Genomic DNA, 24711 nt, shown 5'->3' on the forward strand with positions numbered 1-24711 from the left:
ACCATAGTAGAACACAGATGAACCTTCTAAGTTGATGCAATAGCCAGTAAGATGTAGTACAATTTAAGTTTTAGGTATCGATTATTGACTCTTTAGCTGGCTTTGGTGCCTTGGACATCAGCTAGGACCTTAAGAATCTGCATGAAAGGAGGACTAGCAGCCGAGTTGCACGGGAGAATGTGAAAAGTGTTCATATGTAGCACAAACCTAAGAAATCCGTCCGTGTTCGTCATTTGTTATCAAATCGACACAAAGCCAGATCGTCACATTGGCCGCTCTTCTCTCTGAAACGGTTGTACTTATCGTCTGCAAAGCTTTTTCGCGTGCTGCGGTATGCGGAGACACTAAAAGCACCATAGAAGAATACAAATGAACCTTCTAAGTTGATTTAATAGCCAGTAAGAAGTAGTACAATTCAAGTTTTAGGTATCGATTATTGACTTTTTAGCTGGCTTTGGTGCATTGGACATGAGCTAGGACCTTATGATTCTGCATGAAAGGAGGACTAGCAGCCGAGTTGCACGGGAGAATGTGAAAAGTGTTCATATGTAGTAAAAACCTTTGAAATCCGTATGTTTTCGTCATTTGTTTTCGAATCGACTTAAAGCCAGATCGTCATATTGGCCGCTCTTCTCTCTGAAACGGTTGTACTTATCGTCTGCTAAGCTATGTCGCATGTTGCGGTATCCGGAGACACTAAAAGCACCATAGTAATACACAGATGAACCTTCTAAGTTGATGTACTAGCCAGTAAGAAGTAGTACAATACAAGTTTTAGTTATCGATTATTGACTTTTTAGCTGGCTTTGGTGCCTTGGACATGGGCTAGGACCGTAAGATTCTGCATGAAAGGAGGTCTAGCAGCCGAGTTGCATGGGAGAATGTGAAAAGTGTTCATATGTCGTAAAAACCTGAGAAATCCGTCCGTTTTCGTCTTTTGTTCTCGAATCGACTTGAAGCCAGATCGTTACATTGGCCGCTCATCTCTATGAAACGGTTGTACTTATCGTCGGCAAAGCTATGTCGCGTGCTGCGGTATGCGGAGACACTAAAAGCACCATAGTAGAACACACATGAAGCTTCTAAGTTGATGTAATAGCCAGTAAGATGTAGTACAATTTAAGTTTTAGGTATCGATTATTGACTCTTTAGCTGGCTTTGGTGCCTTGGACATGAGCTAGGACCTTAAGAATCTGCATGAAAGGAGGACTAGCAGCCGAGTTGCACGGGAGAATGTGAAAAGTGTTCATATGTAGCACAAACCTAAGAAATCCGTCCGTGTTCGTCATTTGTTATCAAATCGACACAAAGCCAGATCGTCACATTGGCCGCTCTTCTCTCTGAAACGGTTGTACTTATCGTCTGCATAGCTATTTCGCGTGCTGCGGTATGCGGAGACACTAAAAGCACCATAGAAGAATACAAATGAACCTTCTAAGTTGATTTAATAGCCAGTAAGAAGTAGTACAATTCAAGTTTTAGGTATCGATTATTGACTTTTTACCTGGCTTTGGTGCCTTGGACATGAGCTAGGACCTTAAGATTCTGCATGAAAGGAGGACTAGCAGCCGAGTTGCATGGGAGAATGTGAAAAGAGTTCATATGTAGTAAAAACCTGAGAAATCCGTCCGTTTTCGTCATTTGTTAACGAATCGACTCAAAGCCAGATCGTCACATTGGCCGCTCTTCTCTCTGAAACGGTTGTCCTTATCGTCTGCAAAGCTATGTCGCGTGTTGCGGTATGCGGAGACACTAAAAGCACCATAGTAGAACACAGATGAAGCTTCTAAGTTGATGTAATAGCCAGTAAGAAGTAGTACAATTCAAGTTTTAGGTATAGATTATTGACTTTTTAGCTGGCTTTGGTGCCTTGGACATGAGCTAGGACCTTAATATTCTGCATGAAAGGAGGACTATCAGCCGAGTTGCACGGGAGAATGTGAAAAGTGTTCATATGTAGTAAAAACCTGAATAATCCGTCCGGTTTCGTCATTTGTTATCGAATCGACTTAGAGCCAGATCGTCATATTGGCCGCTCTTCTCCCTGAAACGGTTGTACTTATCGTCTGCAAAGCTATGTCGCGTGCTGCGGTATGCGGAGACACTAAAAGCACCATAGTAGAACACAGATGAAACTTCTAAGTTGATGTAATAGGCAGTAAGAAGTAGTACAATTCAAGTTTTAGGTATCGATTATTGACTCTTTAGCTGGCTTTGGTGCCTTGGACATGAGCTAGGACCTTAAGATTCTGCATGAAAGGAGGACTAGCAGCCGAGTTGCACGGGGGAATGTGAAAAGTGTTCATATGTAGCACAAACCTAAGAAATCCGTCCGTGTTCGTCATTTGTTATCGAATCGACACAAAGCCAGATCGTCACATTGGCCGCTCTTCTCTCTGAAACGGTTGTACTTATCGTCTGCAAAGCTATTTCGCGTGCTGCGGTATGCGGAGACACTAAAAGCACCATAGTAGAGCACAGATGAAGCTTCTAAGTAGATGTAATAGCAAGTAAGAAGTAGGACAATTCAAGTTTTAGGTATCGATTATTGACTTTTTAGCTGGCTTTGGTGCCTTGGACATGAGCTAGGACCTTAAGATTCTGCATGAAAGGATGACTAGCAGCCGAGTTGCACGGGAGAATGTGAAAAGTGTTCATATGTAGTAAAAACCTGAGAAATCCGTCCGTGTTCGTCATTTGTTATCAAATCGACACAAATCCAGATCGTCACATTGGCCGCTCTTCTCTCTGAAACGGTTGTACTTATCGTCTGCAAAGCTATTTCGCGTGCTGCGGTATGCGGAGACACTAAAAGCACCATAGTAGAGCACAGATGAAGCTTCTAAGTAGATGTAATAGCAAGTAAGAAGTAGGACAATTCAAGTTTTAGGTATCGATTATTGACTTTTTAGCTGGCTTTGGTGCCTTGGACATGAGCTAGGACCTTAAGATTCTGCATGAAAGGAGGACTAACAGCCGAGTTGCACGGGAGAATGTGAAAAGTGTTCATATGTAGTAAAAAACTGAGAAACCCGTCCGTTTTCGTCATTTGTTACCGAATCGACTTAAAGCCAGATCGTCACATTGGCCGCTCTTCTTCCTGAAACGGTTGTACTTATCGTCTGCAAAGCAATGTCGCGTGCTGCGGTATCCGGAGACACTAAAATCAATATAGTAGTACACAGATGAAGTTTCTAAGTAGAAGTAATAGCCAGTAAGAAGTAGTACAATTTAAGTTTTAGGTATCGATTATTGACTTTTTAGCTGGCTTTGGTGCCTTGGACATGAGCTAGGACCTTAAGATTCTGCATGAAAGGAGGACTAGCAGCCGAGTTCATGGGAGAATGTGAAAAGTGTTCATATGTAGTAAAAACCTGAGAAATCCGTCCGTTTTCGTTATTTGTTGTCGAATCGACTTAAAGCCAGATCGTCACATTGGCCGCTCTTCTCTTTGAAACGGTTGTACTTATCGTCTGCAAAGCTATTTCGCGTGCTGCGGTATGCGGAGACACTAAAAGCAAAATAGTAGAACACAGATGAAACTTCTAAGTTGATGTAATAGCCAGTAAGATGGAGTACAATTTAAGTTTTAGGTATCGATTGTTGACTTTTTAGCTGGCTTTGGTGCCTTGGACACGAGCTAGGACCTTAAGATTCTGCACGAAAAGAGGACTAGCTGCCGAGTTGCACGGGAGAATGTGAGAAGTGTTCATATGTAGTAAAAACCTGAGAAACCCGTCCGTTTTCGTCATTTGTTATCGAATCGACTTAAAGCCAGATCGTCACATTGGCCGCTCTTCTCCCTGAAACGGTTGTACTTATCGTCTGCAAAGCTATTTCGCGTGCGGCGGTATGCGGAGACACTAAAAGCACCATAGTAGAACACAGATGAAGCTTTTAAGTTGATGTAATAGCCAGTAAGAAGTAGTAAAATTCAAGTTTTAGGTATCGATTATTGACTTTTTAGCTGGCTTTGGTGCCTTGGACATGAGCTAGGACCTTAAGATTCTGCATGAAAGGAGGACTAACAGCCGAGTTGCACGGGAGAATGTGAAAAGTGTTCATATGTAGCACAAACCTAAGAAATCCGTCCGTGTTCGTCATTTGTTATCGAATCGACACAAAGCCAGATCGTCACATTGGCCGCTCTTCTCTCTGAAACGGTTGTACTTATCGTCTGCAAAGCTATTTCGCGTGCTGCGGTATGCGGAGACACTAAAAGCACCATAGAAGAATACAGATGAACCTTCTAAGTTGATGTAATAGCCAGTAAGAAGTAGTACAATTCAGGTTTTAGGTATCGATTATTGACTTTTTAGCTGGCTTTGGTGCCTTGGACATGAGCTAGGGCCTTATGATTCTGCATGAAAGGAGGACTAGCAGCCGAGTTGCACGGGAGAATGTGAAAAGTGTTCATATGTAGTAAAAACCTTTGAAATCCGTATGTTTTCGTCATTTGTTTTCGAATCGACTTATAGCCAGATCGTCATATTGGCCGCTCTTCTCTCTGAAACGGTTGTACTTATCGTCTGCAAAGCTATGTCGCGTGCTGCGGTATGCGGAGACACTAAAAGCACCATAGTAGAACACACATGAAGCTTCTAAGTTGATGTAATAGCCAGTAAGAGGTAGTACAATTCAAGTTTTAGGTATCGATTATTAACATTTTAGCTGGCTTTGGTTCTTTGGACATGAGCTAGGACCTTAAGATTCTGAATGAAAGGAGGACTAGCAGCCGAGTTGCACGGGAGAATGTGAAAAGTGTTCATATGTTGTAAAAACCTGAGAAATCCGTCCGTTTTCGTCATTTGTTATCGAATCGACTTAAAGCCAGATCGTCACATTGGCCGCTCTTCTCCCTGAAACGGTTGTACTTATCGTCTGCAAAGCTATGTCGCGTGCTGCGGTATGCGGAGACACTAAAAGCACCATAGTAGAACACAGATGAAACTTCTAAGTTGATGTAATAGCCAGTAAGAGGTAGTACAATTTAAGTTTTAGGTATCGATTATTGACTTTTTAGTTGGCTTTGGTGCCATGGACATAAGCTAGGGCCTTAAGATTCTGCATGAAAGGAGGACTAGCAGCCGAGTTGCACGGGAGAATGTGAAAAGTGTTCATATGTAGTAAAAACCTGAGAAACCCGTCCGTTTTCGTCATTTGTTATCGAATCGACTTAAAGCCAGATCGTCACATTGGCCGCTCTTCTCCCTGAAACGGTTGTACTTATCGTCTGCAAAGCTATGTCGCGTGCTGCGGTATCCGGAGACACTAAAATCAATATAGTAGTACACAGATGAAGTTTCTAAGTAGAAGTAATAGCCAGTAAGAAGTAGTACAATTTAAGTTTTAGGTATCGATTATTGACTTTTTAGCTGGCTTTGGTGCCTTGGACATGAGCTAGGACCTTAAGATTCTGCATGAAAGGAGGACTAGCAGCCGAGTTCATGGGAGAATGTGAAAAGTGTTCATATGTAGTAAAAACCTGAGAAATCCGTCCGTTTTCGTCATTTGTTGTCGAATCGACTTAAAGCCAGATCGTCACATTGGCTGCTCTTCTCTCTGAAACGGTTGTACTTATCGTCTGCAAAGCTATTTCGCGTGCTGCGGTATGCGGAGACACTAAAAGCACCATAGTAGAACACAGATGAAACTTCTAAGTTGATGTAATAGCCAGTAAGATGTAGTACAATTTAAGTTTCAGGTATCGATTATTGACTCTTTTGCTGGCTTTGGTGCCTTGGACATGAGCTAGGACCTTAAGAATCTGCATGAAAGGAGGACTAGCAGCCGAGTTGCACGGGAGAATGTGAAAAGTGTTCATATGTAGTAAAAACCTGAGAAACCCGTCCGTTTTCGTCATTTGTTATCGAATCGACTTAAAGCCAGATCGTCACATTGGCCGCTCTTCTCCCTGAAACGGTTGTACTTATCGTCTGCAAAGCTATTTCGCAAGCTGCGGTATGCGGAGACACTAAAAGCACCATAGTAGAACACAGATGAAGCTTTTAAGTTGATGTAATAGCCAGTAAGAAGTAGTACAATACAAGTTTTAGGTATCGATTATTGACTTTTTAGCTGGCTTTGGTGCCTTGGACATGAGCTAGGACCTTAAGATTCTGCATGAAAGGAGGACTAGCAGCTGAGTTGCACGGGAGAATGTGAAAAGTGTTCATATGTAGTAAAAACCTGAGAAATCCGTCCGTTTTCGTCATTTGTTATCGAATCGACTTAAAGCCAGATCGTCACATTGGCCGCTCTTCTCCCTGAAACGGTTGTAGTTATCGTCTGCAAAGCTATGTCGCGTGCTGCAGTATGCGGAGACACTAAAAGCACCATAATAGAACACAGATGAAACTTCTAAGTTGATGTAATAGCCAGAAAGAGGTAGTACAATTCAAGTTTTAGGTATCGATTATTGACTTTTTAGCTGGCTTTGGTGCCTTGGACATGAGCTAGGACCTTAAGATTCTGCATGAAAGGAGGACTAGCAGCCGAGTTGAACGGGAGAATGTGAAAAGTGTTCATATGTAGTAAAAACCTGAGAAACCCGTCCGTTTTCGTCATTTGTTATCGAATCGACTTAAAGCCAGATCGTCACATTGGCCGCTCTTCTCCCAGAAACGGTTGTACTTATCGTCTGTAAAGCTATGTCGCGTGCTGCGGTATCCGGAGACACTAAAATCAATATAGTAGTACACAGATGAAGTTTCTAAGTAGAAGTAATAGCCAGTAAGAAGTAGTACAATTTAAGTTTTAGGTATCGATTATTGACTCTTTAGCTGGCTTTGGTGCCTTGGACATGAGCTAGGACCTTAAGAATCTGCATGAAAGGAGGACTAGCAGCCGAGTTGCACGGGAGAATGTGAAAAGTGTTCATATGTAGCACAAACCTAAGAAATCCGTCCGTGTTCGTCATTTGTTATCGAATCGACACAAAGCCAGATCGTCACATTGGCCGCTCTTCTCTCTGAAACGGTTGTACTTATCGTCTGCAAAGCTATTTCACGTGCTGCGGTATGCGGAGACACTAAAAGCACCATAGAAGAATACAGATGAACCTTCTAAGTTGATGTAATAGCCAGTAAGAAGTAGTACAATTCAAGTTTTAGGTATCGATTATTGACTTTTTAGCTGGCTTTGGTGCCTTGGACATGAGCTAGGACCTTATGATTCTGCATGAAAGGAGGACTAGCAGCCGAGTTGCACGGGAGAATGTGAAAAGTGTTCATATGTAGTAAAAACCTTTGAAATCCGTATGTTTTCGTCACTTGTTTTCGAATCGACTTAAAGCGAGATCGTCATATTGGCCGCTCTTCTCTCTGAAACGGTTGTACTTATCGTCTGCAAAGCTATGTCGCGTGCTGCGGTATGCGGAGACACTAAAAGCACCATAGTAGAACACACATGAAGCTTCTAAGTTGATGTAATAGCCAGTAAGAAGTAGTACAATTCAAGTTTTAGGTATAGATTATTGACTTTTTAGCTGGCTTTGGTGCCTTAAACATGAGCTAGGACCTTAAGATTCTGCATGAAAGGAGGACTAGCAGCCGAGTTGCACGGGAGAATGTGAAAAGTGTTCATATGTAGTAAAAACCTGAGAAATCCGTCCGTTTTCGTCATTTGCTATCGAATCGACTCAAAGCCAGATCGTCACATTGGCCGCTCTTCTGTCTGAAACGGTTGTACTTATCGTCTGCAAAGCTATGTCGCGTGCTGCGGTATGAGGAGACACTAAAAGCACCATAGTAGAACACAGATGAAACTTCTAAGTTGATGTAATAGCCAGTAAGATGTAGTACAATTTAAGTTTTAGGTATCGATTATTGACTCTTTAGCTGGCTTTGGTGCCTTGGACATGAGCTAGGACCTTAAGAATCTGCACGAAAGGAGGACTAGCAGCCGAGTGGCACGGGAGAATGTGAAAAGTGTTCATATGTAGCACAAACCTAAGAAATCCGTCCGTGTTCGTCATTTGTTATCAAATCGACACAAAGCCAGATCGTCACATTGGCCGCTCTTCTCTCTGAAACGGTTGTACTTATCGTCTGCAAAGCTATTTCGCGTGCTGCGGTATGCGGAGACACTAAAAGCACCATAGAAGAATACAGATGAACCTTCTAAGTTGATGTAATAGCCAGTAAGAAGTAGTACAATTCAAGTTTTAGGTATGGATTATTGACTTTTTAGCTGGCTTTGGTGCCTTGGACATGAGCTAGGACCTTAAGAATCTGCATGAAAGGAGGACTAGCAGCCGAGTTGCACGGGAGAATGTGAAAAGTGTTCATATGTAGTAAAAACCTGAGAAATCCGTCCGTTTTCGTCATTTGTAATCGAATCGACTTAAAGTCAGATCGCCGCATTGGCCGCTCTTTTGTCTGAAACGGTTGTACTTATCGTCTGCTAAGCTATGTCGCATGTTGCGGTATCCGGAGACACTAAAAGCACCATAGTAATACACAGATGAACCTTCTAAGTTGATGTAATAGCCAGTAAGAAGTAGTACAATACAAGTTTTAGTTATCGATTATTGACTTTTTAGCTGGCTTTGGTGCCTTGGACATGAGCTAGGACCGTAAGATTCTGCATGAAAGGAGGTCTAGCAGCCGAGTTGCATGGGAGAATGTGAAAAGTGTTCATATGTAGTAAATACCTGAGAAATCCGTCCGTTTTCGTCATTTGTTATCGAATCGACTTGAAGCCAGATCGTCACATTGGCCGCTCATCTCTATGAAACGGTTGTACTTATCGTCGGCAAAGCTATGTCGCGTGCTGCGGTATGCGGAGACTTTAAAAGCACCATAGTAGAACACACATGAAGCTTCTAAGTTGATGTAATAGCCAGTAAGAGGTAGTACAATTCAAGTTTTAGGTATCGATTATTAACTTTTTAGTTGGCTTTGGTGCCATGGCCATAAGCTAGGGCCTTAAGATTCTGCATGAAAGGAGGACTAGCAGCCGAGTTGCACGGGAGAATGTGAAAGTGTTCATATGTAGTAAAAACCTGAGAAATCCGTCCGTTTTCGTCATTTGTTATCGAATCGACTTAAAGCCAGATCGTCACATTGGCCGCTCTTCTCCCTGAAACGGTTGTACTTATCGTCCGCAAAGCTATTTCGCGTGCTGCGGTATGCGGAGACACTAAAAGCACCATAGTAGAACACAGATGAAGCTTTTAAGTTGATGTAATAGCCAGTAAGAAGTAGTACAATTCAAGTTTTAGGTATCGATTATTGACTTTTTAGCTGGCTTTGGTGCCTTGGACATGAGCTAGGACCTTAAGATTCTGCATGAAAGGAGGACTAGCAGCTGAGTTGCACGGGAGAATGTGAAAAGTGTTCATATGTAGTAAAAACCTGAGAAATCCGTCCGTTTTCGTCATTTGTTATCGAATCGACTTAAAGCCAGATCGTCACATTGGCCGCTCTTCTGTCTGAAACGGTTGTACTTATCGTCTGCAAAGCTATGTCGCGTGCTGCGGTATCCGGAGACACTAAAATCAATATAGTAGTACACAGATGAAGTTTCTAAGTAGAAGTAATAGCCAGTAAGAAGTAGTACAATTTAAGTTTTAGGTATCGATTATTGACTTTTTAGCTGGCTTTGGTGCCTTGGACATGACCTAGGACCTTATGATTCTGCATGAAAGGAGGACTAGCAGCCGAGTTCATGGGAGAATGTGAAAAGTGTTCATATGTAGTAAAAACCTGAGAAATCCGTCCGTTTTCGTCATTTGTTGTCGAATCGACTTAAAGCCAGATCGTCACATTGGCCGCTCTTCTCTCTGAAACGGTTGTACTTATCGTCTGCAAAGCTATTTCGCGTGCTGCGGTATGCGGAGACACTAAAAGCACCATAGTAGAACACAGATGAAACTTCTAAGTTGATGTAATAGCCAGTAAGATGTAGTACAATTTAAGTTTTAGGTATCGATTATTGACTCTTTAGCTGGCTTTGGTGCCTTGGACATGAGCTAGGACCTTAAGAATCTGCATGAAAGGAGGACTAGCAGCCGAGTTGCACGGGAGAATGTGAAAAGTGTTCATATGTAGTAAAAACCTGAGAAACCCGTCCGTTTTCGTCATTTGTTATCGAATCGACTTAAAGCCAGATCGTCACATTGGCCGCTCTTCTCCCTGAAACGGTTGTACTTATCGTCTGCAAAGCTATTTCGCGTGCTGCGGTATGCGGAGACACTAAAAGCACCATACTAGAACACAGATGAAGCTTTTAAGTTGATGTAATAGCCAGTAAGAAGTGGTACAATTCAAGTTTTAGGTATCGATTATTGACTTTTTAGCTGGCTTTGGTGCCTTGGACATGAGCTAGGACCTTAAGATTCTGCATGAAAGGAGGACTAGCAGCTGAGTTGCACGGGAGAATGTGAAAAGTGTTCATATTTAGTAAAAACCTGAGAAATCCGTCCGTTTTCGTCATTTGTTATCGAATCGACTTAAAGCCAGATCGTCACATTGGCCGCTCTTCTCCCTGAAACGGTTGTACTTATCGTCTGCAAAGCTATTTCGCGTGCTGCGGTATGCGGAGACACTAAAAGCACCATAGAAGAATACAGATGAACCTTCTAAGTTGATGTAATAGCCAGTAAGATGTAGTACAATTCAAGTTTTAGGTATCGATTATTGACTTTTTACCTGGCTTTGGTGCCTTGGACATGAGCTAGGACCTTATGATTCTGCATGAAAGGAGGACTAGCAGCTGAGTTGCGCGGGAGAATGTGAAAAGTGTTCATATGTAGTAAAAACCTGAGAAATCCGTCCGTTTTCGTCATTTGTTATCGAATCGACTTAAAGCCAGATCGTCACATTGGCCGCTCTTCTGTCTGAAATGGTTGTACTTATCGTCTGGAAAGCTATGGCGCGTGCTGCGGTATGCGGAGACACTAAAAGCACCATAGTAGAACACACATGAAGCTTCTAAGTTGATGTAATAGCCAGTAAGAAGTAGTACAATTCAAGTTTTAGGTATAGATTATTGACTTTTTAGCTGGCTTTGGTGCCTTAAACATGAGCTAGGACCTTAAGATTCTGCATGAAAGGAGGACTAGCAGCCGAGTTGCACGGGAGAATGTGAAAAGTGTTCATATGTAGTAAAAACCTGAGAAATCCGTCCGTTTTCGTCATTTGCTATCGAATCGACTCAAAGCCAGATCGTCACATTGGCCGCTCTTCTGTCTGAAACGGTTGTACTTATCGTCTGCAAAGCTATGTCGCGTGCTGCGGTATGAGGAGACACTAAAAGCACCATAGTAGAACACAGATGAAACTTCTAAGTTGATGTAATAGCCAGTAAGATGTAGTACAATTTAAGTTTTAGGTATCGATTTTTGACTCTTTAGCTGGCTTTGGTGCCTTGGACATGAGCTAGGACCTTAAGAATCTGCACGAAAGGAGGACTAGCAGCCGAGTGGCACGGGAGAATGTGAAAAGTGTTCATATGTAGCACAAACCTAAGAAATCCGTCCGTGTTCGTCATTTGTTATGAAATCGACACAAAGCCAGATCGTCACATTGGCCGCTCTTCTCTCTGAAACGGTTGTACTTATCGTCTGCAAAGCTATTTCGCGTGCTGCGGTATGCGGAGACACTAAAAGCACCATAGAAGAATACAGATGAACCTTCTAAGTTGATGTAATAGCCAGTAAGAAGTAGTACAATTCAAGTTTTAGGTATGGATTATTGACTTTTTAGCTGGCTTTGGTGCCTTGGACATGAGCTAGGACCTTAAGAATCTGCATGAAAGGAGGACTAGCAGCCGAGTTGCACGGGAGAATGTGAAAAGTGTTCATATGTAGTAAAAACCTGAGAAATCCGTCCGTTTTCGTCATTTGTAATCGAATCGACTTAAAGTCAGATCGCCGCATTGGCCGCTCTTTTGTCTGAAACGGTTGTACTTATCGTCTGCTAAGCTATGTCGCATGTTGCGGTATCCGGAGACACTAAAAGCACCATAGTAATACACAGATGAACCTTCTAAGTTGATGTAATAGCCAGTAAGAAGTAGTACAATACAAGTTTTAGTTATCGATTATTGATTTTTTAGCTGGCTTTGGTGCCTTGGACATGAGCTAGGACCGTAAGATTCTGCATGAAAGGAGGTCTAGCAGCCGAGTTGCATGGGAGAATGTGAAAAGTGTTCATATGTAGTAAAAACCTGAGAAATCCGTCCGTTTTCGTCATTTGTTATCGAATCGACTTGAAGCCAGATCGTCACATTGGCCGCTCATCTCTATGAAACGGTTGTACTTATCGTCGGCAAAGCTATGTCGCGTGCTGCGGTATGCGGAGACTTTAAAAGCACCATAGTAGAACACACATGAAGCTTCTAAGTTGATGTAATAGCCAGTAAGAGGTAGTACAATTCAAGTTTTAGGTATCGATTATTAACTTTTTAGTTGGCTTTGGTGCCATGGCCATAAGCTAGGGCCTTAAGATTCTGCATGAAAGGAGGACTAGCAGCCGAGTTGCACGGGAGAATGTGAAAGTGTTCATATGTAGTAAAAACCTGAGAAATCCGTCCGTTTTCGTCATTTGTTATCGAATCGACTTAAAGCCAGATCGTCACATTGGCCGCTCTTCTCCCTGAAACGGTTGTACTTATCGTCCGCAAAGCTATTTCGCGTGCTGCGGTATGCGGAGACACTAAAAGCACCATAGTAGAACACAGATGAAGCTTTTAAGTTGATGTAATAGCCAGTAAGAAGTAGTACAATTCAAGTTTTAGGTATCGATTATTGACTTTTTAGCTGGCTTTGGTGCCTTGGACATGAGCTACGACCTTAAGATTCTGCATGAAAGGAGGACTAGCAGCTGAGTTCCACGGGAGAATGTGAAAAATGTTCATATGTAGTAAAAACCTGAGAAATCCGTCCGTTTTCGTCATTTGTTATCGAATCGACTTAAAGCCAGATCGTCACATTGGCCGCTCTTCTGTCTGAAACGGTTGTACTTATCGTCTGCAAAGCTATGTCGCGTGCTGCGGTATCCGGAGACACTAAAATCAATATAGTAGTACACAGATGAAGTTTCTAAGTAGAAGTAATAGCCAGTAAGAAGTAGTACAATTTAAGTTTTAGGTATCGATTATTGACTTTTTAGCTGGCTTTGGTGCCTTGGACATGACCTAGGACCTTATGATTCTGCATGAAAGGAGGACTAGCAGCCGAGTTCATGGGAGAATGTGAAAAGTGTTCATATGTAGTAAAAACCTGAGAAATCCGTCCGTTTTCGTCATTTGTTGTCGAATCGACTTAAAGCCAGATCGTCACATTGGCCGCTCTTCTCTCTGAAACGGTTGTACTTATCGTCTGCAAAGCTATTTCGCGTGCTGCGGTATGCGGAGACACTAAAAGCACCATAGTAGAACACAGATGAAACTTCTAAGTTGATGTAATAGCCAGTAAGATGTAGTACAATTTAAGTTTTAGGTATCGATTATTGACTCTTTAGCTGGCTTTGGTGCCTTGGACATGAGCTAGGACCTTAAGAATCTGCATGAAAGGAGGACTAGCAGCCGAGTTGCACGGGAGAATGTGAAAAGTGTTCATATGTAGTAAAAACCTGAGAAACCCGTCCGTTTTCGTCATTTGTTATCGAATCGACTTAAAGCCAGATCGTCACATTGGCCGCTCTTCTCCCTGAAACGGTTGTACTTATCGTCTGCAAAGCTATTTCGCGTGCTGCGGTATGCGGAGACACTAAAAGCACCATACTAGAACACAGATGAAGCTTTTAAGTTGATGTAATAGCCAGTAAGAAGTGGTACAATTCAAGTTTTAGGTATCGATTATTGACTTTTTAGCTGGCTTTGGTGCCTTGGACATGAGCTAGGACCTTAAGATTCTGCATGAAAGGAGGACTAGCAGCTGAGTTGCACGGGAGAATGTGAAAAGTGTTCATATGTAGTAAAAACCTGAGAAACCCGTCCGTTTTCGTCATTTGTTATCGAATCGACTTAAAGCCAGATCGTCACATTGGCCGCTCTTCTCCCTGAAACGGTTGTACTTATCGTCTGTAAAGCTATGTCGCGTGCTGCGGTATCCGGAGACACTAAAATCAATATAGTAGTACACAGATGAAGTTTCTAAGTAGAAGTAATTGCCAGTAAGAAGTAGTACAATTTAAGTTTTAGGTATCGATTATTGACATTTTAGCTGGCTTTGGTGCCTTGGACATGAGCTTGGACCTTAAGATTCTGCATGAAAGGAGGACTAGCAGCCGAGTTCATGGGAGAATGTGAAAAGTGTTCATATGTAGTAAAAACCTGAGAAATCCGTCCGTTTTAGTCATTTGTTGTCGAATCGACTTAAAGCCAGATCATAACATTGGCCGCTCTTCTCTCTGAAATGGTTGTACTTATCGTCTGCAAAGCTATTTCGCATGCTGCGGTATGCGGAGACACTAAAAGCACCATAGTAGAACACAGATGAAACTTCTAAGTTGATGTAATAGCCAGTAAGATGTAGTACAATTTAAGTTTTAGGTATCGATTATTGACTCTTTAGCTGGCTTTGGTGCCTTGGACATGAGCTAGGACCTTACGAATCTGCATGAAAGGAGGACTAGCAGCCGAGTTGCACGGGAGAATGTGAAAAGTGTTCATATGTAGCACAAACCTAAGAAATCCGTCCGTGTTCGTCATTTGTTATCGAATCGACACAAAGCCAGATCGTCACATTGGCCGCTCTTCTCTCTGAAACGGTTGTACTTATCGTCTGCAAAGCTATTTCGCGTGCTGCGGTATGCGAAGACACTAAAAGCACCATAGAAGAATACAGATGAACCTTCTAAGTTGATGTAATAGCCAGTAAGAAGTAGTACAATTCAAGTTTTAGGTATCGATTATTGACTTTTTAGCTGGCTTTGGTGCCTTGGACATGAGCTAGGACCTTATGATTCTGCATGAAAGGAGGACTAGCAGCCGAGTTGCACGGGAGAATGTGAAAAGTGTTCATATGTAGTAAAAACCTTTGAAATCCGTATGTTTTCGTCATTTGTTTTCGAATCGACTTAAAGCCAGATCGTCATATTGGCCGCTCTTCTCTCTGAAACGGTTGTACTTATCGTCTGCAAAGCTATGTCGCGTGCTGCGGTATGCGGAGACACTAAAAGCACCATAGTAGAACACACATGAAGCTTCTAAGTTGATGTAATAGCCAGTAAGAAGTAGTACAATTCAAGTTTTAGGTATAGATTATTGACTTTTTAGCTGGCTTTGGTGCCTTAAACATGAGCTAGGACCTTAAGATTCTGCATGAAAGGAGGACTAGCAGCCGAGTTGCACGGGAGAATGTGAAAAGTGTTCATATGTAGTAAAAACCTGAGAAATCCGTCCGTTTTCGTCATTTGTTATCGAATCGACTCAAAGCCAGATCGTCACATTGGCCGCTCTTCTGTCTCAAACGGTTGTACTTATCGTCTGCAAAGCTATGTCGCGTGCTGCGGTATGAGGAGACACTAAAAGCACCATAGTAGAACACAGATGAAACTTCTAAGATGATGTAATAGCCAGTAAGAAGTAGTACAATTAAAGTTTTAGGTATCGATTATTGACTTTTTAGCTGGCTTTGGTGCCTTGGACATGAGCTAGGACCTTAAGATTCTGCATGAAAGGAGGATTAGCAGCCGAGTTGCACGGGAGAATGTGAAAAGTGTTCATATGTAGTAAAAACCTGAGAAATCCGTCCGTTTTCGTCATTTGTAATCGAATCGACTTAAAGTCAGATCGCCGCATTGGCCGCTCTTTTGTCTGAAACGGTTGTACTTATCGTCTGCTAAGCTATGTCGCATGTTGCGGTATCCGGAGACACTAAAAGCACCATAGTAATACACAGATGAACCTTCTAAGTTGATGTAATAGCCAGTAAGAAGTAGTACAATACAAGTTTTAGTTATCGATTATTGACTTTTTAGCTGGCTTTGGTGCCTTGGACATGAGCTAGGACCGTAAGATTCTGCATGAAAGGAGGTCTAGCAGCCGAGTTGCATGGGAGAATGTGAAAGGTGTTCATATGTAGTAAAAACCTGAGAAATCCGTCCGTTTTCTTCTTTTGTTCACGAATCGACTTGAAGCCAGATCGTCACATTGGCCGCTCATCTCTATGAAACGGTTGTACTTATCGTCTGCAAAGCTATGTCGCGTGCTGCGGTATGCGGAGACACTAAAAGCACCATAGTAGAACACACATGAAGCTTCTAAGTTGATGTAATAGCCAGTAAGAAGTAGTACAATTCAAGTTTTAGGTATAGATTATTGACTTTTTAGCTGGCTTTGGTGCCTTAAACATGAGCTAGGACCTTAAGATTCTGCATGAAAGGAGGACTAGCAGCCGAGTTGCACGGGAGAATGTGAAAAGTGTTCATATGTAGTAAAAACCTGAGATACCCGTCCGTTTTCGTCATTTGTTATCGAATCGACTTAAAGCCAGATCGTCACATTGGCCGCTCTTCTCCCTGAAACGGTTGTACTTATCGTCTGCAAAGCTATGTCGCGTGCTGCGGTATCCGGAGACACTAAAATCAATATAGTAGTACACAGATGAAGCTTCTAAGTTGAAGTAATAGCCAGTAAGAAGTAGTACAATTTAAGTTTTAGGTATCGATTATTGACTTTTTAGCTGGCTTTGCTGCCTTGGACATGAGCTTGGACCTTAAGATTCTGCATGAAAGGAGGACTAGCAGCCGAGTTCATGGGAGAATGTGAAAAGTGTTCATATGTAGTAAAAACCTGAGAAACCCGTCCGATTTCGTCATTAGTTATCGAATCGACTTAAAGCCAGATCGTCACGTTCGCCGCTCTTCTCTCTGAAACGGTTGTACTTATCGTCTGCAAAGCTATTTCGCGTGCTGCGGAATGCGGAGACACTAAAAGCACCATAGAAGAATACAGATGAACCTTCGAAGTTGATGTAATAGCCAGTAAGAAGTAGTACAATTCAAGTTTTAGCTATCGATTATTGACTTTTTAGCTGGCTTTGGTGCCTTGGACATGAGCTAGGACCTTATGATTCTGCATGAAAGGAGGACTAGCAGCCGAGTTGCACGGGAGAATGTGAAAAGTGTTCATATGTAGTAATAACCTTTGAAATCCGTATGTTTTCGTCATTTGTTTTCGAATCGACTTAAAGCCAGATCGTCATATTGGCCGCTCTTCTCTCTGAAACGGTTGTACTTATCGTCTGCAAAGCTATGTCGCGTGGTGCGGTATGCGGAATCACTAAAAGCACCATAGTAGAACACACATGAAGCTTCTAAGTTGATGTAATAGCCAGTAAGAAGTAGTACAATTCAAGTTTTAGGTATAGATTATTGACTTTTTAGCTGGCTTTGGTGCCTTAAACATGAGCTAGGACCTTAAGATTCTGCATGAAAGGAGGACTAGCAGCCGAGTTGCACGGGAGAATGTGAAAAGTGTTCATATGTAGTAAAAACCTGAGAAATCCGTCCGTTTTCGTCATTTGTTATCGAATCGACTCAAAGCCAGATCGTCACATTGGCCGCTCTTCTGTCTCAAACGGTTGTACTTATCGTCTGCAAAGCTATGTCGCGTGCTGCGGTATGAGGAGACACTAAAAGCACCATAGTAGAACACAGATGAAACTTCTAAGTTGATGTAATAGCCAGTAAGATGTAGTACAATTAAAGTTTTAGGTATCGATTATTGACTTTTTAGCTGGCTTTGGTGCCTTGGACATGAGCTAGGACCTTAAGATTCTGCATGAAAGGAGGACTAGCAGCCGAGTTGCACGGGAGAATGTGAAAAGTGTTCATATGTAGTAAAAACCTGAGATACAAGTCCGTTTTCGTCATTTGTTATCGAATCGACTTAAAGCCAGATCGTCACATTGGCCGCTCTTCTCCCTGAAACGGTTGTACTTATCGTCTGCAAAGCTATGTCGCGTGCTGCGGTATCCGGAGACACTAAAATCAATATAGTAGTACACAGATGAAGCTTCTAAGTTGAAGTAATAGCCAGTAAGAAGTAGTACAATTTAAGTTTTAGGTATCGATTATTGACTTTTTAGCTGGCTTTGCTGCCTTGGACATGAGCTTGGACCTTAAGATTCTGCATGAAAGGAGGACTAGCAGCCGAGTTCATGGGAGAATGTGAAAAGTGTTCATATGTAGTAAAAACCTGAGAAACCCGTCCGTTTTCGTCATTTGTTATCGAATCGACTTAAAGCCAGATCGTCACGTTCGCCGCTCTTCTCTCTGAAACGGTTGTACTTATCGTCTGCAAAGCTATTTCGCGTGCTGCGGAATGCGGAGACACTAAAAGCACCATAGAAGAATACAGATGAACCTTCAAAGTTGATGTAATAGCCAGTAAGAAGAAGTACAATTCAAGTTTTAGCTATCGATTATTGACTTTTTAGCTGGCTTTGGTGCCTTGGACATGAGCTAGGACCTTAAGATTCTGCATGAAAGGAGGACTAGCAGCCGAGTTGCACGGCAGAATGTGAAAAGTGTTCATATGTAGTAAAAACCTGAGAAATCCGTCCGTTTTCGTCTTTTGTTATCGAATCGACTTAAAGCCAGATCGTCACATTGGCCGCTCTTCTCTCTGAAACGGTTGTACTTATCGTCTGCAAAGCTATGTCGCGTGATGCGGTATGCGGAGACACTAAAAGCACCATAGTAGAACACAGATGAAGCTTCTAAGTTGCTGTAATAGCCAGTAAGAAGTAGTACAATTTAAGTTGTAGGTATCGATTATTGACTTTTTAGCTGGCTTTGGTGCCTTGGACATGAGCTAGGACCTTAAGATTCTGCATGAAAGGAGGACTAGCAGCCGCGTTGCATGGGAGTATGTGAAAAGTGTTCATATGTAGTAAAAACCTGAGAAATCCGTCCGTTTTCGTCATTTGTTATCGAATCGACTCAAAGCCAGATCGCCACATTTTCCGCTCTTCTCTCTGAAACGGTTGTACTTATCGTCTGCAAAGCTATGTCTCGTGTTCCGGTATGCGGAGACACTAAAAGCACCATAGTAGAACACAGATGAAACTTTTAAGTTGATGTAATAGCCAGTAAGAAGTAGTACAATTCAAGTTTTACGTATCAATTATTGACTTTTTAGCTGGCATTGGTGCCTTGGACATGAGCTAGGACCTTAAGATTCTGAATGAAAGGAGGACTAGCAGCCGAGTTGCACGGGAGAATGTAAAAAGTATTCATATGTAGTAAAACCCTGAGAAATCCGTCCGTTTTCGTCATTTGTAATCGAATCGACTTAAAGCCAGATCGTCACATTGGCCGCTCTTCTCCCTGAAACGGTTGTACTTATCGTCTGCAAAGCTATGTCGCGTGCTGCGGTATGCGGAGACACTAAAAGCACCATAGTAGAACACAGATGAAACTTCTAAGTTGATGTAATAGCCAGTAAGAGGTAGTACAATTCAAGTTTTAGGTATCGATTATTGACTTTTTAGCTGGCTTTGGTGCCTTGGACATGAGCTTGGACCTTAAGATTCTGCATGAAAGTAGGACTAGCAGCCGAGTTGCACGGGAGTATGTGAAAAGGGTTCATATGTAGTAAAAACCTGAGAAACCCGTCCGTTTTCGTCATTTGTTATCGAATCGACTTAAAGCCAGATCGTCACATTGGCCGCTCTTCTCCCTGAAACGGTTGTACTTATCGTCTGCAAAGCTATGTCGCGTGCTGCGGTATCCGGAGCCAATAAAATCAATGTAGTAGTACACAGATGAAGTTTCTAAGTTGAAGTAATAGCCAGTAAGAAGTAGTACAATTTAAGTTTTAGGTATCGATTATTGACTTTTTACCTGGCTTTGGTGCCTTGGACATGAGCTAAGACCTTAAGATTCTGCATGAAAGGAGGACTAACAGCCGAGTTTCACGGGAGAATGTGAAAAGTGTTCATATGTAGTAAAAACCTGAGAAATCCGTCCGTTTTCGTCATTTTTTATCGAATCGACTTAAAGCCAGGTCGTCACATTGGCCGCTCTTCTCTCTGAAACGGTCGTACTTATCATCTGCAAAGCTATGTCGCGTGCTGCGGTATGTGGAGACACTAAAAGCACCATAGTAGAACACAGATGAAGTTTCTAAGTTGAAGTAATAGCCAGTAAGAAGTAGTACAATTTAAGTTTTAGGTATCGATTATTGACTTTTTATCTGGCTTTGGTGCCTTGGACATGAGCTAGGACCTTAAGTTTCAGCATGAAAGGGGACTAGCAGCCGAGTTGCACGGGAGAATGTGAAAAGTGTTCATATGTAGTAAAAACCTGAGAAATTAGTCCGTTTTCGTCATTTGTTATCGAATCGACTTAAAGTCAGATCGCGCATTGGCCGCTCTTCTGTCTGAAACGGTTGTACTTATCGTCTGCTAAGCTATGTCGCGTGTTGCGGTATCCGGAGACACTAAAAGCACCATAGTAATACACAGATGAACCTTCTAAAATGATGTAATAGCCAGTAAGAAGTAGTACAATACAAGTTTTAGTTATCGATTATTGACTTTTTAGCTGGCTTTGGTGCCTTGGACATGAGCTAGGACCGTAAGACTCTGCATGAAAGGAGGTCTAGCAGCCGATTTGCATGGGAGAATGTGAAAGGTGTTCATATGTAGTAAAAACCTGAGAAATCCGTCCGTTTTCGTCATTTGTTTTCGAATCGACTTAAAGCCAGATCGTCATGTTGGCCGCTCTTCTCTCTGAAACGGTTGTACTTATCGTCTGCAAAGCTATGTCGCGTGCTGCGGTATTCGGAGACACTAAAAGCACCATAGTAGAACACACATGAAGCTTCTAAGTTGATGTAATAGCCAGTAAGAAGTAGTACGATTCACGTTTTAGGTATCGATTATTGACTTTTTTGCTGGCTTTGGTGCCTTTGACATGAGCTAGGACCTTAAGATTCTGCATGAAAGGAGGACTAGCAGCCGAATTGCATGGGAGAATGTGAAAAGTGTTCATATGTAGTAAAAACCTGAGAAATCCGTCCGTTTTCGTCATTTGTTAACGAATCGACTCAAAGCCAGATCGTCACATTGGCCGCTCTTCTGTCTGAAACGGTTGTCCTTATCGTCTGCATAGATATGTCGCGTGTTGCGGTATGCGGAGACACTAAAAGCACAATAGTAGAACACAGATGAAGCTTTTTAGTTGATGTAATAGCCAGTAAGAAGTAGTACAATTCAAGTTTTAGGTATAGATTATTGACTTTTTAGCTGGCTTTGGTGCCTTGGACATGAGCTAGGACCTTAAGATTCTGCATGAAAGGAGGACTAGCAGCCGAGTTGCACGGGAGAATGTGAAAAGTGTTCATATGTAGTAAAAACCTGAGAAATCCGTCCGTTTTCGTCATTTGTTATCGAATCGACTTAAAGCCAGATCGTCACATTGGCCGCCCTTCTCTCTGAAACGGTCGTACTTATCGTCTGCAAAGCTATGTCGCGTGCTGCGGTATGTGGAGACACTAAAAGCACCATAGTAGAACACAGATGAAGCCTCTAAGTTGATGTAATAGCCAGTAAGTAGTAGTACAATTCAAGTTTTAGGTATCGATTATTGATTTTTTAGCTCGCTTTGGTGCCTTGGACATGAGGTAGGACCTTAAGATTCTGCGTGAAAGGAGGACTAGCAGCCGAGTTGCACGGGAGAATGTGAAAAGTGTTCATATGTAGTAAAAACCTGATAAATCCGTCCGTTTTCGTCATTTGTTGTCGAATCGACTTAAAGCCAGATCGTCACGTTGGCCGCTCTTCTCTCTGAAACGGGTTGTACTTATCGTCTGCAAAGCTATTTCGCGTGCTGCGGTATGCGGAGTCACTAAAAGCACCATAGAAGAATACAGATGAACCTTCTAAGTTGACGTAATAGCCAGTACGAAATAGTACAATTCAAGTTTTAGGTATCGATTATTGATTTTTCAGCTGGCTTTGGTGCCTTGGACATGAGCTAGGACCTTAAGATTCTGCGTGAAAGGAGGACTAGCAGCCGAGTTGCACGGGAGAATGTGAAAAGAGTTCATATGTAGTAAAAACCTGAGAAATCCTTCCGTTTTCGTCATTTGTTAACGAATCGACACAAAGCCAGATCGTCACATTGGCCGCTCTTCTCTCTGAAACGGTTGTCCTTATCGTCTGCAAAGATATGTCGCGTGTTGCGGTATGCGGAGACACTAAAAGCACCATAGTAGGACATAGATGAAGCTTTTAAGTTGATGTAATAGCCAGTAAGAAGTAGTACAATTCAAGTTTTAGGTATAGATTATTGACTTTTTAGCTGGCTTTGGTGCCTTAAACATGAGCTAGGACCTTAAGATTCTGCATGAAAGGAGGACTAGCAGCCGAGTTGCACGGGAGAATGTGAAAAGTGTTCATATGTAGTAAAAACCTGAGAAATCCCTCCGTTTTCGTCATTTGTTATCGAATCGACTCAAAGACAGATCGTCACATTGGCCGCTCTTCTGTCTGAAACGGTTGTACTTATCGTCTGCAAAGCTATGTCGCGTGCTGCGGTATTCGGAGACACTAAAAGCACCACAGTAGGACACAGATGAAGCTTCTAAGTTGATGTAATAGCAAGTAAGAAGTAGTACAATTCAAGTTTTAGGTATCGATTATTGATTTTTTTAGCTGGCTTTGGTGCCTTGGACATGAGCTAGGACCTTAAGATTCTGCGTGAAAGGAGGACTAGCAGCCGAGTTGCACGGGAGAATGTGAAAAGTGTTCATATGTAGTAAAAACCTGAGAAATCCGTCCGTTTTCGTCATTTGTTTTCGAATCGACTTAAAGCCAGATCGTCAGATTGGACGCTCTTCTCCCTGAAACGGTTGTACTTTTCGTCTGCAAAGCTATGTCGCGTGCTGCGGTATGAGGAGACACTAAAAGCACCATAGTAGAACACAGATGAAACTTCTAAGTTGATGTAATAGCCAGTAAGAAGTAGTACAATTAAAGTTTTAGGTATCGATTATTGACTTTTTAGCTAGCTTTGGTGCCTTGGACATGAGCTAGGACCTTAAGATTCTGCACGAAAGGAGGATTAGCAGCCGAGCTGCACGGGAGAATGTGAAAAGTGTTCATATGTAGTAAAAACCTGAGAAATCCGTCCGTTTTCGTCATTTGTTATCGAATCGACTTAAAGTCAGATCGCCGCATTGGCCGCTCTTCTGTCTGAAACGGTTGTACTTATCGTCTGCTAAGCTATGTCGCGTGTTGCGGTATCCGGAGACACTAAGAGCACCATAGTAATACACAGATGAACCTTATAAGTTGATGTAATAGCCAGTAAGAAGTAGTACAATACAAGTTTTAGTTATCGATTATTGACTTTTAAGCTGGCTTTAGTGCCTTAAACATGAGCTAGGACCTTAAGATTCTGCATGAAAGGAGGACTAGCAGCCGAGTTGCACGGGAGAATGTGAAAAGTGTTCATATGTAGTCAAAACCTATGAAATCCGTCCGTTTTCGTCATTTGTTATCGAATCGACTAAAAGCCAGATCGTCACATTGGCCGCTCTTCTGTCTGAAACGGTTGTACTTATCGTCTGCAAAGCTATGTCGAGTGCTGCGGTATTCGGAGACACTAAAAGCACCATAGTAGGACACAGATGAAGCTTCTAAGTTGATGTAATAGCAAGTAAGAAGTAGTACAATTCAAGTTTTAGGTATCGATTATTGACTTTTTAGCTGGCTTTCGTGCCTTGGACATGAGCTAGGACCTTAAAATTCTGAATGAAAGGAGGACTAGCAGCCGAGTTCCACGGGAGAATGTGAAAAGTGTTCATATGTAGTAAAAACCTGAGAAATCCGTCCGTTTTCGCCATTTGTTTTCGAATCGACTTAAAGCCAGATCGTCACATTGGACGCTCTTCTCCCTGAAACGGTTGTACTTATCGTCTGCAAAGCTATGTCGCGTGCTGCGGTATGAGGAGACACTAAAAGCACCATAATAGAACACAGATGAAACTTATAAGTTGATGTAATAGCCATTAAGAAATAGTACAATTAAAGTTTTAGGTATCGATTATTGACTTTTTAGCTGGCTTTGGTGCCTTGGACATGAGCTAGGACCTTAAGATTCTGCATGAAAGGGGGACTAGCAGCTGAGTTGCACGGGAGAATGTGAAAAGTGTTCATATGTAGTAAAAACCTTTGAAATTCGTCCGTTTTCGTCATTTGTTTTCGAATCGACTTCAAGCCAGATCGTCATATTGGCCGCTCTTCTCTCTGAAACGGTTGTACTTATCGTCTGCAAAGCTATGTCGCGTGCTGCGGTATGCGGAGACACTAAAAGCACCATAGTAGAACACACATGAAGCTTCTAAGTTGATGTAATAGCCAGTAAGAAGTAGTACAATTCACGTTTTAGGTATCGATTATTGACTTTTTGGCTGGCTTTGGTGCCTTAAACATGAGCTAGGACCTTAAGATTCTGCATGAAAGGAGGACTAGCAGCCGAGTTGCACGGGAGAATGTGAAAAGTGTTCATATGTAGTAAAAACCTGAGAAATCCGTCCGTTTTCGTCATTTGTTATCGAATCGACTCAAAGCCAGATCGTCACATTGGCCGCTCTTCTCTCTGAAACGGTTGTACTTATCGTCTGCAAAGCTATGTCGCGTGCTGCGGTATTCGGAGACACTAAAAGCACCATAGTAGGACACAGATGAAGCGTCTAAGTTGATGTAATAGCAAGTAAGAAGTAGTACAATTCAAGTTTTAGGTATAG

This window comes from Schistocerca gregaria, unplaced genomic scaffold (genome assembly GCF_023897955.1).
Source record: "Schistocerca gregaria isolate iqSchGreg1 unplaced genomic scaffold, iqSchGreg1.2 ptg000352l, whole genome shotgun sequence".
In the NCBI taxonomy this organism is placed as follows: Eukaryota; Metazoa; Arthropoda; class Insecta; order Orthoptera; family Acrididae; genus Schistocerca; species Schistocerca gregaria.